The sequence below is a fragment of the Canis aureus genome, chromosome 26, assembly GCF_053574225.1.
Source record: "Canis aureus isolate CA01 chromosome 26, VMU_Caureus_v.1.0, whole genome shotgun sequence".
In the NCBI taxonomy this organism is placed as follows: Eukaryota; Metazoa; Chordata; class Mammalia; order Carnivora; family Canidae; genus Canis; species Canis aureus.
The window spans coordinates 7,058,519-7,073,576 of NC_135636.1; the positions used below are offsets into that span (position 1 = coordinate 7,058,519).

General features: G+C 41.9%; 1 long non-coding RNA gene across 6 annotated transcripts in view; it reads right to left on the minus strand.

The window, feature by feature from the left end:
- Positions 1-1,766: 1,766 nt before the first annotated feature.
- Positions 1,767-15,058, minus strand: part of LOC144297836 (uncharacterized) — an 81,855-nt gene continuing 68,563 nt past the window's right edge. The window contains exons 8-9 of one of the 6 annotated variants that reach the window (XR_013364698.1): positions 2,927-3,360; positions 1,767-2,512 (exon numbers count right to left, since the gene is read on the minus strand). This is a non-coding gene — a long non-coding RNA (uncharacterized LOC144297836). Of the gene's footprint in view, positions 2,513-2,926; positions 3,361-7,793; positions 7,816-10,032; positions 10,227-15,058 lie in introns of those variants that run through there. The other 5 variants (XR_013364697.1, XR_013364696.1, XR_013364695.1 and 2 more) reach the window with 5 other exon arrangements.

Genomic DNA, 15,058 nt, shown 5'->3' on the forward strand with positions numbered 1-15,058 from the left:
GGAGGAGGCTAGCAGGAAGGTAGGAGTCAGATGCAGTTTGGGGAGGACAGGCATGCAAATAATTTGACCTATTCTTCAAGTTTTAAAAAAATTTGTTTAGGTTATTTTGCTACATGTTCTCATCTATCTGGGGCCTGATGGCTGTGGCAGGGTCAGATTCTGAGAGGTAAATCTGATCCTGTCATTCTCTCTGGGGGAAATGGCTTCCAATGTAGAGGCTGGGGCAGCATCCCACCTGATCCCGAGCAGAACAAATCTGCAGGAAGAGGGAGTGGCGGGCTCTTTCACTGGTTCTGCACCTCAGAATGTCCCAGAGATCTCTGTTTTTAACTCAGTGTTTTTCCACCTTGTTTTAGGCCTAGAAAGGAATCTGAGGACTGTTCACCAGTCTTGCAATAAGTTAGCTACACAGAAGACCCCATTTCCTCCTTAGCTCTCCAAGGTTAGAATTATGAGTATATGTGTCTTTTGAGGCTGCAAGAACAAAGAATCACAGACTGCAGGGATTAAACAACAGAAATTTATTTTCTCGTAGTTTTGGACACAGGGGGTCCACGGTCAAGGTTTTGAAAAGGTTGGTTTCTCCAGAGGCCTCTCTCCTTGGCTCGTCAATGGCTATCTTCTCCCTGTGATTTCACGTGATCTTCCCTCTGTGTGTCTGTGTCCTGATCTCCATTCTTGTTTGAACACCAGTCATACTGCATTAGGGCCTACCCTAGTGACCTCATTCTACCTTAGCTGCCTCTTTAAAGGTCCTACCCTTAATCAAGGTCACATTCTGAGGTACTGTGAGTTAGAATGAATTTGGAGAGCACACACTTCAGACCACAACAATGAACAATTTTCTTCCTCAAGGAAGAAACCAGAAGACTGGAAGAAGACTGCTGTGACACAAAGTTGGCAGGGGGCCTCTGTGGTGACCTGAGGGTTTTCTACAGGGAGAGAAGCCTGTCCCATCTCCTTTCCCTTCTCTTCCACTCCACTTGGGTAAGAGTTTTAAAAGGGCTGACAAAAGGGCTATAAGGCAACACTGGGTGCTGAGATCTCCCAGCAAATAACCCTATTAAACCCTGAGGTCACAGGTTTCAGGAAGATGAGATCCCCTGTCCTGTATGCAGGCCTACCCATGACCCTCTTTGATGCTTTACAGACAGCATGGGAGAAGGAAGAGGGGAGAAGGAAGGGGGAGACATTAATTAGTGAAAAAAACTGCCTTGGCTGGGATTTTTAAAACTAACTGTTCTAAGTCAGAAATGTAGATATGTAGAAGCAATGCATGTGGGAGGTTGTGGTGGTGGATGCCATATCAGGGAATAAGGAAAAGAGCACTGTTGGTTAATTCTCCAGGACAGAATTTACTAGTCTAGAAAGCAGCTCCAGACATGAGGCTCTTTTAAGCTTTAAATGCGTGGGGGTTTAGTGCAGCACTCAGCTTAGTGGCTGGTTTTGACCGAGGTGAGAGGGTCTCTGGCTTCATGCAGAATGAAATCAAATGTGAACCAGTAGAAGGTGAAAGAAAAATTTACTGAAGAGATAGAGCATGTACAGACAAGACTGTTCAGGACACTTGGAAAGGAAAGGAACATGAGTCTCATCTTTCTTTGGGATCTGCAGGGTTTTTTTTTTTATTTTTTAAAAATTTATTTATGATAGTCACACACACAGAGAGAGAGAGGCAGAGACACAGGCAGAGGGAGAAGCAGGCTCCATGCACCAGGAGCCTGACGTGGGACTCGATCCCGGGTCTCCAGGATTGCGCCCTGGGCCAAAGGCAGGCGCCAAATCGCTGCGCCACCCAGGGATCCCGGGATCTGCAGGTTTTTATTAAAGGTTTTTATTGTCCTCTCATATATCCAAGAACTGATTAGAACAAGGACAAGGTCCAGGTATCCATCACAAGTCGTTTATTCCTTGAAGCTGGGGTCTTTTGGCATCATGATGTCTAGCACCAATGGTTGAGATATTACCTATTGTGCTGGGAAACTCCAAAGATACCAATAACTCTTTGTCCCTTATAAGGAGGACATTAAGCTGTGTGTAAGGCAGGGATACACGGTCTAGCAAGAAGAGAAGCAGGAAAAAAAAAGAAAAAAAGGAAAAAAAAAACAGCTTTTTTTTTTTTTTTAATGGGGTTCCTTTCATTTCCCCATCTCAGTTTGAGGCCAGGAAGTTACACATGCCAGCGCTTGTCATCTGAGCTTTTGCCAAATATGAGGTTTTGTGTCATAGCCATTTGCCCCTACTTCTATGTATGTTGCTTTCACCAACTCTCAGAATTTTTCTCATTAAGTTTATAGGTTTGTCCAAGGCCTGATGTGAGTGGGGCTCAAAGACAAGGTTAAAGTCAAGATGGATGATATAAACAGCCCAGACAAGAAAGTAAAGGCCGACCCCTTTATGCTGCTTCTTTTTTTATGCAATTGACAGTTTCTCCTTCCCCCAATTTCGTTTGGGTCTCCAGATGTTAAATTGCCTCTAGGATAATAAGGTGGTTGCACTCTCCAAATGGAGCCTATTAAAAGAAAACAACAAAAGTCAAAATGGAGTCACATAAACTTGCAAAACCAGGTTTTACTGCCTAATCTAATTGCAGTTTCAACCTCCTCCCAAAGTGTAATCCTAACTGGTCAGCAGGAGTTTTCCAATCAGCACCAATGATGTCATCTGTCACATGGGTCCTCTTCCTCCCTCCCTCCCCGCCCCCCCAGAAGATGAGGTAATTTGCATGGTAAGACCACTACATACCCCTGAGGGAAGAAAATTTTGCATAAAATATTCTTTTCTTTTGCTAATAATTTCCTTGCCCCACCCTCATTTTTATAAAAGTCTCTCATTTTGTACAAATAGAGCATCTCTCTATTTGATAGATGGGGTGCTGCCCTATTCATGAATCACTTAATAAAGCCAATTAGATCTTCACATTTACTTGTTTGGATTTTGTTCTTTTGACAAGCTTGATGCCCAGTTGCTCAGCCTGCGTGTCTTCCAGGTGGTTCCAGATCAAGCTACAGTTTATTTCCACCTAGCACTAGGACTCTTTGTTTAAGGAGTCCTCTTACAACAGGCCACCATGGCTCTTGGAGCTATTCAACCAAGGCTGACCCGAACTCCCCCAAAAGAGACAGCTCCCTTTCCAGAAGGTTCCATTTCAGGCTCCATGAAAAGTTCTGCTCAAATAAGAGGACCTTGGAAGCACATGTTGATAGAACAGAGTCCAGCTTCTTGTAACTATCTCTCAGAGATATCTATATACAGAGCCATGACTTGTATGCAGTAGATCCTTGGCATTGATACAGGCTGGCTGGGTCTGTGAACCCAGAGGGGGCTCCCACAGGACCAGCCAGGAGGGGTCTTGGCTTCCTGCAGGATGGAAATCAAACATGAGCTTAGAGGAAGTAAAAGAGTTTATTAAAGATCTACAGAGAGTATAAGTATGGACAGAGCATACAGGAGACTGAGAAAGGTAAGAAAAATGAGTCTCATCTTTGCTTGGGGCCTGAGGATGGCGGTCTCATGCAATATCTTCTCAGTAATCTGGGAACAAAGATGAGTGTGTAGGTGTTCTCCATAAGTCACTTATGCCCTGAAGTCAGGGGTCTTGAATAGTCAGCAGTAGTGCAAAATGTTCCTGAAGACCCAGCCTAGTCACTCCTGAGATGTTATGTGCTGTGCTGGAAGACTCCAAAGAAATCATTAAATCTTTAACCTTTTTAAGGAGTACACGTTTTATTTGTTCTTATAGCATGTATAAGGCAGTGGTGCAAGTCCTAGCAAGAATAGAAGCAGGAATACAAACATACTTCCAAAAACTGGAAAGAACTCAAATATAAAAGCTAACCTTAAAGGAGCTGGAGAAGGAACAGCAAATAAAACCTTCACCCAGCAGAAGAAGAGAGTTAATAAAGATTCAAGCAGAACTCAATTAGATACCAGAAGAACTGTAGAACAGATCAACAAAACCAGGAGTTCATTCTTTGAAAGAATTAAAAAGATAGATAAACCATTAGAAACCATGGAACCGTGGTTAAAAAGAAGAGAGAAAAGACTCAAATTAATAAAATCATGAATGAGAAAGGAGGGCTCACCAACAATAGAGAGAAAAGATTTATTAAAAAGAAGAGAGAAAAGACTCAAATTAATAAAATCTTATTAAAAAGAAGAGAGAAAAGACTCAAATTAATAAAATCATGATTGAGAAAGGAGAGCTCACCAACAATACCAAGGAAATACAAACGATTTTAAAAACTTATTATGAGCAGCTATATGCCAATAAATTAGGCAACCTAGAAGAAATGGACGCATTTCTGGAAGACCACAAACTACCAAAACTGGAACAGGAAGAAATAGAAAACCTGAACAGAGTGACAACCAGGGAGGAAATTGAAGCAGTCATCAAAATATTACCAAGACACAAAAGTCCAGGGCCAGATGGCTTCCCAGGGGAATTCTATCAAATGTTTAAAGAAGAAACCATACCTATTCTACTAAAGCTGTTCGGGAAGATAGAAAGAGGTAGAATACTTCCAAACTCGTTCTATGAGGCCAGCATCACCTTAATTCCTAAATCAAAGACCCCACCAAAAAGGAAAATTATAAACCAATATCCCTGATGAACACAGATGCAAAAATTCTCAACAAGATACTAGCCAACAGGATCCAACAATACATTAAGAAGATTATTCACCATGACCAAGTGGGATTTATCCCCGGGATGCAAGGCTGGTTCAATGCTTGTAAAGCAATCAATGTGATAGATCATATCAACAAGAGAAAAAACAAGAACCATATGATCCTCTCAATAGATGCAGAGAAAGCACTTGACAAAATACAGCATGCATTCCTGATAAAAAAAACTCTTCAGAGTGTAGGGATAGAGGGAACATTCCTCAGCATCTTAAAAGCCATCTACGAAAAGCCCACAGCAAATATCATTCTCAATGGGGAAGCACTGGGAGCCTTTCCCCTAAGATCAGGAACAAGACAGGGATGTCCACTCTCACCACTGCTATTCAACATAGTACTGGAAGTCCTAGCCTCAGCAATCAGACAACAAAAAGGAATAAAAGGCATTCAAATTGGCAAAGAAGAAGACAAACTCTCCCTCTTCGCAGATGATATGATACTGTACATAGAAAACCCAAAAGACTCCTCACCAAGATTGCTAGAACTCATACAACAATTTGGCAGTGTGGCAGGATACAAAATCAATGCCCAGAAATCAGTGGCATTTCTCTACACTAACAATGACCTGAAGAAAGAGAAACTGGGGAGTCAATCCCATTTATAATTGCTCCCAAAAGCATACCTAGGAATAAACCTAACCAAAGAGGTAAAGGATCTATACCCTAAAAACTACAGAACACTTCTGAAAGATATTGAGGAAGACACAAAGAGATGGAAAAATATTCCATGCTCATGGGTTGGAAGAATTAATATTGTGAAAATGTCAATGTTACCCAGGGCAATTTACACATTTAATGCAATCCCTATCAAAATACCACGGACTTTCTTCAGAGAGTTAGAACAAATCATCTTAAGATTTGTATGGAACCAGAAAAGACCCCGAATAGCCAGAGGAATATTGAAAAAGAAAACCAGAGCCGGGGGCATCACAATATCAGGTTTCAGGTTGTACTACAAAACTGTGATCATCAAGACAATGTGGTACCGGCACAAAAACAGACACATAGATCAATGGAACAGAATAGAGAATCCAGAAATGGGCCCTCAACTCTATGGTCAACTAATATTCGACAAAGCAGTAAAGACTATCCACTGGAAAAAAGGCAGTCTCTTCTGTCCTTTTTTCCAGTCTCTTCAATAAATGGTGCTGGGAAAATTGGACAGCCACATGCAGAAGAATGAAACTAGACCATTCTATTACACCAGACACGAAGATAAACTCAAAATGCATGAAAGATCTAAATGTGAGACAAGAATCCATCAAGATCCTAGAGGAGAACACAGGCAACACCCTTTTTGAACTTGGCCACAGCAACCTCCTGCAGGATACATTCCTAAAAGCAGGAGAAACAAAAGCAAAAATGAATTATTGGGACTTCATCAAGATAAGAAGCTTCTGCACAGCAAAGGATACAGTTAACAAAACTAAAAGACAACCTACAGAATGGGAGAAGATACTTGCAAATGACCTATCAGATAAAGGGCTAGTATCCAAGATCTATAAAGAACTTATTCAACTCAACAGCAAAGAAACAATCTAATCATGAAATGGGCAAAAGACATGAAGATAAATCTCACAGAGGAAGACATAGACATGGCCAACAAGCACATGAGAAAATGCTCTGCATCACTGGCCATCAGGGAGATACAAATCAAAACCACAATGAGATCCCACCTCACACCAGTGAGAATGGGGAAAATTAACAAGACAGGAAACAACAAATGTTGGAGAGGATGCGGAGAAAAGGGAACCCTCTTACACTGTTGGTGGGAATGTGAACTGGTGCAGCCACTCTGGAAACCTGTGTTGAGGTTCCTCAAGGAGTTACAAATAGATTTGCCTTATGACCCAGGAATTGCCCTGCTGGGGATTTACCCCAAAGATACAGATGCAGTGAAGCGCCGGGACACCTGCACCCCGATGTTTCTAGCAGCAATGTCCACAATAGCCAAACTGTGGAAGGAGCCTCGGTGTCCATTGAAAGATGAATGGAGGGATCCCTGGGTGGCGCAGCGGTTTGGCGCCTGCCTTTGGCTCAGGGCGCGATCCTGGAGACCCAGGATCGAATCCCACGTCGGGCTCCCGGTGCATGGAGCCTGCTTCTCCCTCTGCCTATGTCTCTGCGCCTCTCTCTCTCTCTCTCTGTGTAACTATCATAAATAAATAAAAATTTAAAAAAAAAAAAAGAAAGATGAATGGATAAAGAAGATGTGGTTTATGTATACAATGGAATATTCCTCAGCCATTAGAAACGACAAATACCCACCATTTGACTCAACGTGGATGGACCTGGAGGGTATTATGCTGAGTGAAGCAAGTCAATCAGAGAAGGACAAACATTATATGGTCTCATTCATTTGGGGAATATAAAAAGTAGTGAAAGGGAATAAAGGGGAAAGGAGAGAAAACGACTGGGGAAGATCAGTGAGGGAGACAGAACAGGAGAGACTCCTAACTCTGGGAAACAAACAAGGGGTGGTGGAAAGGGAGGTGGGGGAGGGGGTTGGGGTAACTGGGTGAGGGTCAGTGAAGGGGGCACTTGACGGGGTGAGCACTGGGTGTTATGCTGTATGTTGGCAAATTGAAGTCCAAAAAAAAATAGAAAAATAAAATTAATTAATTAATTAATTAATTAATTAATATGAGGTCTTAAGATCACTTATCATGCATCTAGGATGAGTGAAATGAGGAAAATCTAGAAAAACCTTTTAAAGGGAGGCACAGTGGAAATTTAGAGTAAGAAAATGAGGCTCAGATGAAGGAACTCTTCTAAAGAGTGTCATGTGGAAAGGATGGAAAGGAACTCACAGTGGAGGGAGCTAGCAAACACCACAAGGACCAAGGACTCAAGGTCAGCTTCCTCAGCAGGAAGCCATGTTGATGACTTGAAGCCTTGATACATTTGATGAAAATAGTACTTTTTATCTCCACATTCTTCCTCCCTAAAACCCACAGTCCCATCCTAACAATGAAACAAACAGAAATTGAAGGGCATTCTACAAAATATCTGTCCAGTGCTCCTCAAAATTGTCAGCATATTAAAAGACAAAGAAAGTCTGAGAACTATCACAGACCAGAAAAGTCTGAGGAGACAAGGCAACCAAAGGTAATGTGACATCCTGGATGGAATCCTGGAACAGAAAAAGGACAATAGGGAAAAAAATGAATACACTATAAATAAAGTATACAGTTTAGTTTAAAAAAAAAATAATGTACTGAGGGGCACCTCGGTGGCTCAGTTGGTTGGGTATCTGGCTCTTGATATCGCCTGAGGTCATGATCTCAGGGTTGTGAGATCAAGCCCCACCTTGGGCTTCACACTCAGCACAGAATTTGTCTCTCTCCCTCCCCCACAACTTGCTCTCTCTCCTCAAATAAATTAATTAAATCTTAAAATTAATAATGTATTAATATTGATTCATTAGTTCTGATAAATGTACCATAGTTGTGTAAAATGCTAGCCACAATGGAAGCCGGGTGCAGGATATGCAGGCACTCTCTGTAGTGTATTTGCAACTTCTCTAAAATTTAAAACTATTCTGAAATGAAAAGTTTAGAAGAAAAATTAGAAAAAAAATGAGTCCAAATCTAAAGTTTTATTTTTTTAAGATTTTACTTTGAGCAATCTCTACATCCAACATGGGACTCAAACTCACACCCCAGAGATCAAGAGTTGCATGCTCCACAGACTGAGCCAGATAGGCACCCCTAAATGATAGCCCTTTTTTTTAAGTAGGCTCTACACTCTATATGAGACATAAAATCACACAAATCTAAATTTTTAAAAAGTCTTAGGATTCAGTAAATTTTATCTCAGATGAGTTAAGTTTATCCTTTCTTTCCAAATCTGAAAAAGGTATAAAGTTTTTCATCAAAGATTCTGTTTTCTGGAAGTTCCTAAAAAACTGCAAATAGAATTACCATATGATCAAGCAATCCTACTTCTGGATGTATGACCAAAGAAAACAAAATCATTATCCCGAGGAGACATGTGCACTCCCATGTTCTTTGTAGCATTGTTTATAACAGCCAAGACATGGAAACAACTGGTGTCCATTGACGGATAAACAGATAAAGAAAATGTATATGTACTATAAATATGTAAATGTAAAATACAGTTATAGATATACACACACATACACAGTGGAAGATTGTTTTAGCCATGAATAAAGAAGGAAGTCTTGCCATTTGTGACAAAATGGATCAATCCTTGAGTTTTATATTAAGTGAAATAAGTCAGACACAGAAAGACAACTACTGTATGATCTTTCTTGTATGTGGAATCTAAAAAACCTGAACTCTGGGCTCCTGAGAAGCTCAGTCATATAAGCATCTGACATTTTATTTTAGCTCAGGTCATTATCTCAGTGTCATGGGATAAATTCCTGCAGCAGGCTTCTCGCTCAGTGGGGATTCTGCTGGAAATTCTCTTTCCCTCTCTCTCTGATCCTCCCCACCCTCTGTCTTCTGTTCTCTCTCTCTCTCTCTCTCTCTCTCTCTCAACCTCTTAGTCTCAAATAAATAAATTTTTAAAGATAAATAAATAATTAAAAGCTGAACTAGAAATAGAAGTCAGATTTATGTTTACAAGAAGCAGGGGTGGGGATGGAATTGGGTGAAGATGGTCAAATCACATAAACTTTTAGTTGTAAGGTAAGTGAGCTCTGAAGATATAATATACAACATGATGACTCTAGTTAACAATACTGCATCATATATTTGAAAGTTGGTAAGAGAGTACATCTTCAAAGTTCTCATCATAAGAGAAAAATAATTATAACTATGTGAGGGGAGAGAGATTAACACAATGTATTATAATCATTTGCTCTTACACATCTATCAAATCAAATACATACACTCACATGAACTTACACAATGTCATATGTCAATTATATCTCAATAAAACTAGAAGAAAAAACAAAGGAAACAAGACTCTGGTTTCTGCCAGCTTCAATTTTCCTGCTATTTATCCTTTTACTCAGTATTTTCCAGCTTGAGTTCAGTCCCCTTCAGGAGCCCTTTTGGACAATTCCAATCATCACCAACCTCTCCCTGTCCTCTGCAATCTGCTCTGATGGTGACCAACATCTTTTCCATGTTCCATGTTCAACGTCATCATGTTGCTAGCTTGACCTCACCTGTGGCAGAAGTATTTATACCATCGAAATTGGCAAACAAAAAAAAAAAAAAGAAAAGAAAAGAAATTGGCAAACACTACAAATGAGGGTTTTTATTTTCCAGAGAGCTAGCTTACCACAACTTATAGTCTATGCCACTCAATTTAGCATATACTATATTCTCTTTGTATTCTACATTGATATTTCAAGTCACTGCTTCTAAGATAGGCAACATGAGGTCCTCAAGAGTCAAACTGCACAGTTGAATATATTCCACTTGCCATACTGCCAAAATGAGAGTTTTTGTTCAACAACTGCCTGCATACCGAGAGGTCCAAAGCCCGGATCCCCGACCACATGGTATCATAGGAGCTCGGTAGCATCCATTCTCAGCTCTTGACATCTCTGGGGCTCTGTTCACCCATCTGAAAAGTAGTACAATTGAAGAGGATGGGTTGAACATTCTTGAATTCTCCTGGATTGGTGAGTGACAAGGACCAGCTCTTATGGCACCTTCATTCCAGGGCATTGCATGGTGACTCAAGGGATGTTAATAGTTCCATGATCAAGTACATTTGGGAAATGCAGATCCAACCAAGTTTAATGAATCTCTCCAACTGTAGGACTTCTCAGTCTTTAATCTGCTTGACACATTGGAACATTTAGAAATGGAAGGGCAGACAGAGGCTAAAAACCCATGTGGGTGTCAGATTTCAGGAAATGGTGCTCTTAGTTAATTTCAGGGCACACCAGGGAAGATGTAATCATCAAATTTAGATCTTAAATTGGACAGCCATCTCCTCTGTCCCCTATTCATTCTCTCCTTAGCCTTGGGATTGAAATAAAGAATTCAGGAGAAGGAATGGGGGGGCTGTGGGCAGGAGGCGGGCAGGCTGGGCCTTCTGGCATTTGGACTAATTTTCAAATGGCTGTACGGCCGAGACTGAGTCCACAGAAGCAATTTGTTCTTATCAGTGCCGATGGCAAATATTTATGTTGCTCTTTTCTGTGACATTGCCTTGTTTGCCTTCACAATCCTTCACAAATTGAGGAGAGTGCTGTTCTTCATATGGACATAACTATCAGATCTCCGGTTGCCACCAGTACTAGGAACAGCTCAACCAACTATTGCTTTCTCCTTCAGCAATCAATCCTCTTTTCTCACTCTGAATTTTAGACCTGCTTAAATATTTTCCAAATATTTGGCTTTGTCGGTGACTGGCTGAGCTGAAAAATAATAATGATGGCTTGTATTTTTATTGAAAATGCTCTTATCTTTTGACAATTGTTTTCACAACTACTATCTCATTTTGCCATCTCAAAAACTTGTAAGATAGAACATTCTCATGTTACAGAGGGGAAAGAAATGCAACCAGAGCATTCAAGATGCCTATGGCTCGCCAGAGCAGAGTGGCAAGTGAAGCATGGCTCTTGGCCTCATAGGGACACTGGAAGGACCTGGGGAGGTTTTCAAAGTGCTGGTGCTTGAGATCGTCCTCCAGAGATCCTGGTTTAAGTATAAACCTGGGCCTTGGGAGATTTTAATATTCTTCAAGTTATTCTTCTTTTTAAAAAAAAAGATTTTCTGGGCAGCCCCCGTGGCGCAGCGGTTTAGCGCCGCATTCAGCTCGGGGCGTGATCCTGGACACCCAGGATAGAGTCCCGCGTCGGGCTCCCTGCGTGGCGCCTGTTTCTCCCTCTGCCTGTGTCTCTGCCTCTCTCTCTCTCTCTCTCTCTCTCTGTGTGTGTGTGTGTGTGTGTGTGTGTGTGTGTGGCTCTATGAATAAATAAATAAATAATCTTTTAAAAAAGAAAAAGATTTTCTTTATTCACTTGACAGGGCACAAGTAGGAGGAGCTGCAGGTAGAGAAAGAAGTAGAAGCAGGGCTCCCCCACTGAGCAGGGAGCCCAATGTGGAGCTCCATCCCTGGACCCTGGGATCATGACCTGAGCCAAAGGCAGACGCTTAACTGACTAAGCCAGGCATCCCCTCTTCAAGTGATTCTAATGTGCAATTCTGACTTTCAAACTCAGCTTACTTTCTGTGAAACAGCCCTGTCCTATTTACATATTTTTCTCAGCTTCTCTCTCTTTCTATCTTAATTTTGATAAGAATATGTGAAATGTGATATTTTTATCTAAAATATTCTCCCTCTGGGGCCCCTCAGTGGCTCAGTCAGTTAAGTGTCTGCCTTCAGCTCAGGTCATAATCCGAGGGTCCTGGGACTGAGCCCCATACTGGGTTCTCTGCTCAGCAGAGAGTCTGCTTCCCCCTCTCTCTCTGTCCCACCCATGCCCCCACCACTTGTGCTCTCTCTCAAATAAATACATAAAATTTTAAGCCGTAAAATAAAAATTAAATTAAGTTAAATATTCTCCTTCCAACCACAAGTCCCAACCACCCACAGACAGCACTCTGAAGACTTTATCAAAGCAGCAAAAGAGGGGTGAATTCACACTACCAACCTAGAGTCTCCTAAGTGAGATGACATTTATAGACAAATGACTATAAATACTCTTGACCCAGGGATCCCACTGCTAGATCTATCCTATAGAGATATTTCTTCAAATATACAAAAATAAATGTATAAGGATGTTTGAACAACTAGCAGTAATAGGCAAACAATAGTAACAACCTAATGTATCTGTGAATAAGAGAACAGTGAGATCATGGGACAAGCATAGTAGAGAATATCATGTTATCGTTAAAAATAATGGAATATATTTTTGTAAGCTGACAAAAAAATGTTTTTGATATTTGAGAAAAGGAAGTGGCAGAAAAATAATACAGAATGATCCAAAATTTGTTTAAAACAAGCCCCACTATGTGCTTACATCTGGATTTCTATTCAGAAAAAAAAAAAAGAAAATACATACACTCAACTTCTAGAGGTAGTAGCTCCAAGCATTAAAGATAGGAGAGAGTAGAGGGCACAGAAAACTTTCATTTTTCTGTATTATTTGAATTGTTGCAATACAAAAGTATCACATGTGTATTTTTTTCTAAACTTTATTTCTATAACAACAAAAAATAGCTCTGATCATTGTAAAATGGTAAATCCCATGTGAGAAGAGATCATATTCACCAGGAAGATAGGGGCTGGCATTAGAGAGGGGCAGCTCTCTTTCAGGGCAAGCATGGCTTTGAACTACAGCAGTGGAAGAGCAGGCAGCCCAAGTGCAGAGCCTGAGGGGTATTCCCCGTCCTGGGAGCTCCCCTGGAGAGGAGTAAAGGGAGTGTGGCCAGCAGTCCTGGGGGCAGCGGTAAGGAGGCTCAGGTCAAGAGTGAAGCTTTGGTCCCCGGCCAAAGACCGTCCAGGTAGGATTTATAAAGCCAGTGTTTTGAATGCAGGAATAATGCAATCAGAGCTCTGATTCCAGAGCTTCCTCTGGCAAGAGCATGGAAGGATAGATTCCTGGAACAGAAGTAGAAAAGGAGGCCCTGCTACCAGCTGAGATTAGCTGTACCAAGCAACGGCAATGCAGGCCACAGTGTTTGCACAGGGGTGCCCAGGGCAGAGCTCATTTCTGGAGTAGCCTCGGACCCCCAGGCTATAGAGGCCAACAAAGGCACATGAGAAAGGAGTAGGGGTGCCACCATCTAAGTCCAGGAGCCAGATCACCAGTGGCAGCACAGAAAGAGGGCTGGGGGGATCCCTGGGTGGCGCAGCGGTTTGGCGCCTGCCTTTGGCCCAGGGCGCGATCCTGGAGTCCCGGGATCGAATCCCACATCAGGCTCCTGGTGCATGGAGCCTGCTTCTCCCTCTGCCTATGTCTCTGCCTCTCTCTCTCTCTCTCTCTCTCTCTCTGTGACTATCATAAATAAATAAAAAATTAAAAAAAAAAAGAGAAGAAAGAGGGCTGGGGTAGGAAGCAGCAGGCAGAGGCTGTTGTGTCCCAGGTAACTGCCAGCCAACTGGCTGCACAGCAGGCAATTCAGATCCTATTTCAGAGCACTACAAATCAAGGAGAGATTTGAATCTCCTGAAAACATTTCCAGCCTTTGAGCCAGACCAAAACCACATTATAAAAAAAAAAAAAGAGAAAAAAAGGAAAAAAATTCACCTAGTCCATACTTCCCTTTTCCAGGCATATTCTCTTTTCCTCTTTCTATCTGGAGCTCAACAAAAAAATAATCAAACCCAATGTCCTGTTATTAGAACCTGAGAGAAAAGAAAATACCCAGGCCCACAGAGCATTGGCTAAGCCCCCAAGATGAGTGGGGGGAAATGATGTCTCCTGTGATTTTTATGGGGGGGGGGGGTACTGGTGAGCAGAGAGGCAAGAAGAGTCAGGAAGAGAGGGGATGAGGCCACATGGATCCCCTCCCTGTAGAGCTGGCGCCTGGTGATCTTGCGGGGAGGGGCCTCACCTGAGCTTCCCTTACCCACCCAGAGAGTGAGAAACCTCTTTTCACTCCTGTTCTGGAAGAGGCTTGTGGCCAAGGACTTCATCTGCAGCCCAGGGTCCCTGCCTGCCCAGGGGCCCAGGACAGGTGGCCACACTCGGGCCTTAGCACCTAGCTGGACTGCCCTGCCTAGGCTGCTAGTATGAACTGCTCAGCATGTGCATCTAACATCCACACAAAAATGATGCACTGCAAAGGAGCTTCCTGGCCTTGGCTTTTTTTAAAAAAAAAATGAGTTATCTCAACAGTTTGAACTATCTCCTACACAATCTCTTTCTTCTCATTCTACAAAGAATAGATAACATGTGTTGAAAGGCAAGGTTCAGGGATGGACTGAGAGATTTTGAAGGGAAATGCTATGTCTCACTGAAGCTTGTATTTCTTGAGAGAAGGGGACATGGAAGTTATCTATGAACTCTGAGTCTTAGGGAAGACTCCAAGGAGACTAAACCATAGCTCTGGTTCCAAAGTGAAGTGTTGCTTTAAGAATTGCTGGGGTGCCTGGGTGGTGCAGTGGGTCAAGCGTCTGACTTGAGGTTTGGGCTCAGGTCCTGATCTCAGGGCGCCTGATCTTGACTCATGAGATTGAGCCCCAAGTAGGGCTCCACGCTCAGGAGGATTCTTCTTGAGATTCTCCTTCTCCCTCTGGCCCTCTCTCCCACTCTCTCAAACAAATAAATCATAAATAAATAAATAAATAAATAAATAAATAAATAAATAAATGAGTTGCTGAAAGTTCCTTTTAAAAAAGAGTATTTCCATTTTAATTCATTTTCCTCTCATTTATGTTTTCTGACAGTCTCACTTAAATGAGGTGTATCCGAATGAATTATTCACTCTATAGAATTT